Here is a 3,797-nt window from a genome sequence, read left to right as displayed (position 1 = left end):
CATTGTGTCTGCGTGTCTTATTTTGAGTGTCTTGGACAACTGAGGTCCATGTCATGATGTAAAACATATAATGTTCTTATACATATGATAAAGATGATATGAAAATTAGTCAGTATTTCTACAGTGGTATAAAATTACTGTTTAAATCCTCATTGGTCATAGCAGGTTGGTCCTCGGGTCAGATGTACATGACAAGTGGCCTGTGGAGAAGACAAAGAATACACACTGGGGAGCTACATTCAAATCCTTGTCAATTAAATAACACTTTTCTTCTGTCTGTAAACCACTAATATATGTAACCTGACCCTTCTTTCTTAGTGTAGGCCTACTGCTGCAGGCTTCAACTGCCAAGAGGTCATGGCACAGGTGGTGGCCACACTCCATAACCACGGAGTCACTGGCTCAGCTCTGGCAGTTCCCCCACAATCCCCACAATATAACATATGGATCATGGTCCATTAAAGGAAGAATGTGTATAATTTAGCTTATTTCGTGACATTGGACTTGATGACCAAAGCCTTCTGATGCAGTCCATTATCATTACAGCAAAAAACGACATTTACCATCATGCAATATACTGGGAAACACCACTTCAAATTTGATGTCAAAAACGTTGGTAGTGAATGTCGGTTGCATGAATTAAGTCGAGTAAAGTTGATGCTCAATAAAAGGCTCTACTTTTGTCTTGCTCAAATATCAAGCGACAGTTTTTAGAGGAAGATGGATGAGCGCGCCTCTGCTAAAGAATGACGTCAGATCGGGCAGACATATTTGTGCGGGCTAATAGTTAACGGTCGGACGGATTCGTATGGTGAGAGGAAGCCAGGGCAAGGATTTAGTTCAGATTGTGTTTACTTCTCGACTTTGCCAGGGATCTCGGTTGCACAGAAATGTCGGAGGAAATTGAGGGGACAAAGACGACGGAGGAGACGGTGGTGAATGACCAGAATGTACGTTTATTTATCTTAAACACAACCACTTGCTAACCAACGACAGTCAAGCTGCACTGCAATGCACACTATCATATGATATGGCAGGTTTTTAGCTAACGTTAGCTATTGTAACGTCGTTAGCGTTAATCCTTTCTAACTAGTTGTCGTGATTAACAACAACAATATCAGTTTGCTTAATAAATGCCAGATGGTATCTAATCAAGCTGTTTTCCATGACTATTTCCAGTCGTAGCTAGCAGGGCTTTTCGATATTAAGCTAACGTTAACTAAGGTCGGATTTCATCTAGCTAACGCGGTAGCTAGCTTCGACAGTTAACGTTAGCTGCCCACAATGCTAACGTTAACTAATCAAGTCGTGATTATTTGTTAAGTACAAGCAGAACAAATACCCCAATTATTGATTTTCCTGAAGTAATAACCAACGTTAGTTAATTGACTTGCTTGTTGGATAATGACCTAACAAGTTAACGTTAAATATGTCGGTTTGTGTCTATTTTAGCCAGCTTGCTAACAAACCACTATCATTGGCACATTAGCCAGCTAGTTTTAACCACATTAACCAACAAGTGATCTAACTAGCTACCTATCACCAGCAAAGCCATCTAACGTTAGCGAAGTGATGTTGCGTTCAGTGGCTTGACTACTGTTGTCGACTCTAAAGGCAGTCTGGCTGTCTGTCAAGTGACTCGCCCCTCGCAGTACTAAAGGTCAGTATTTGTTTTGTCCTTAGCTAGGTAGCTAGCTAAACTCAGCAAAAAAAGGAACGTCCTCTCACTGTCAACTGCGTTTATTTTCAGCAAACTTAACATGTGTAAATATTTGTATTAACATAAGATTCAACAACTGAGACATAAACTGAACAAGTTCCACAGACATGTGACTAACAGAAATTGAATAATGTGTCCCTGAACAAAGGGGGAGTCAAAATCAAAAGTAACAGTCAGTATCTGGTGTGGCCACCAGCTGCATTAAGTACTGCAGTGCATCTCCTCCTCATGGACTGCACCAGATTTGCCAGTTCTTGCTGTGAGATGTTACCCCACTCTTCCACCAAGGCACCTACAAGTTCCCGGACATTTCTGGGGGGGGGGAATGGCCCTCGCCCTCACCCTCCGATCCAACAGGTCCCAGACTTGCTCAATGGGATTGAGATCTGGGCTCTTCGCTGGCCATGGTAGAACACTGACATTCATGTCTTGAAGGAAACCACACACAGAACAAGCAGTATGGCTGGTGGCATTGTCATGCTGGAGGGTCATGTCAGGATGAGCCTGTAGGAAGGGTACCACATGAGGGAGGAGGATGTCTTCCCTGTAACGCACAGCGTTGAGATTGCCTGCCATGACAACAAGCTCAGTCCGATGATGCTGTGACACACCGCCCCAGACCATGACGGACCCTCCACCTTCAAATCGCTCCAGAGTACAGGCCTCAGTGTAACGCTCATTCCTTCAACGATAAACCCAAATCCAACCATCCACCCTTGCTGAGACAAAACCGCGACTCGTCAGTGAAGAGCACTTTTTGCCAGTCCTGTCTGGTCCAGCGACGGTGGGTTTTTACCCATAAGCGATGTTGTTGACAGTGATGTCTGGTGAGGACCTGCTATACAACAGGCCTACAAGCCCTCAGTCCAGCCTTTCTCAGCCTATTGCTGACAGTCTGAACACTGATGGAGGGATTGTGTGTTCCTGGTGTAACTCAGGCAGTTGTTGTTGCCATCCTATACCTGTCCCGCAGGTGTGGTGATCGGATGTACCGATCCTGTGCAGGTGTTGTTACACGTGGTCTGCCACTGTGAGGACGATCAGTTGTCCGTCCTGTCTCCCAGTAGCTCTGTCTTAGGCGTCTCATAGTATGGACATTGCAATTTATTGCCCTGGCCGCATCTGCAGTCCTCGTGCCTCCTTGCAGCATGCCTAAGGTACATTCACGCAGATGAGCAGGGACCCTGGGCATCTTTCTTTTGGTGTTTTTCAGGGTCAGTAAAAAGGCCTCTTTAGTCTCCTAAGTTTTCATAACTGTGACCTTAATTGTCTACCGCCTGTAAGCTGTTAGTGTCTTAACCACCGTTCCACAGCTCCATGTTCATTAATTGTTTATGGGTCATTGAACAAGCATGGGAACAGTGTTTAAACCCTTTATAATGAAGATCTGTGAAGTTATTTGGATTTTTACGAATTACCTTTGAAAAACAGGGTCCTGAAAAAGGGACGTTTCTTTTTTTGCGGAGTTTGTTGATTAGATGATAACCTGCCGTCTCTGTGACAATATCTGTGAGAGAACATTAGGAACACCTTACAAATATTGATTCGCACCCCCTTTTGCCCTCAGAACAGGCTCAATTCGCCGGGGTATGGACTACAAGGTGTCGAAAGCATTCCACAGGGATGCTGGCCCATGTTCACTCCAATGCTTCCCTCCCACAGTTGTCAAGTTGGCTGGATGCCCTTTGGGTGATGGACCATTCTTAATACACATGGGCAAACTGTTGAGCGTGAAAAACCAGCAGCGTTGCAGTTCTTAGCACAATTTAACCAGGCGCTCTAGACTAGACCGTCCATAGGGTCTGTGCAGCAGGCTGAAAGCTTGACTTCCCTACCAGTAGTAACAGTCCTGCTCCCTCCACATGTGGGTGGTCCATGAGTTTGCATGTGTTGTCCATGTGGGTGGTCCATGAGTTTGCATGTGCTGTCCATGTGGGTGGTCCATGAGTTTGCATGTGCTGTCCATGTGGGTGGTCCATGAGTTTGCATGTGTTGTCCATGTGGGTGGTCCATGAGTTTGCATGTGTTGTCCATGTGGGTGGTCCATGAGTTTGCATGTGTTGTCCATGTGGGTGGT

Source organism: Salvelinus fontinalis, chromosome 4 (genome assembly GCF_029448725.1).
Source record: "Salvelinus fontinalis isolate EN_2023a chromosome 4, ASM2944872v1, whole genome shotgun sequence".
NCBI lineage: Eukaryota > Metazoa > Chordata > Actinopteri > Salmoniformes > Salmonidae > Salvelinus > Salvelinus fontinalis.
The sequence above is the reverse complement of the archived record's forward strand: the minus strand, read 5'-3'. Positions refer to the sequence as shown.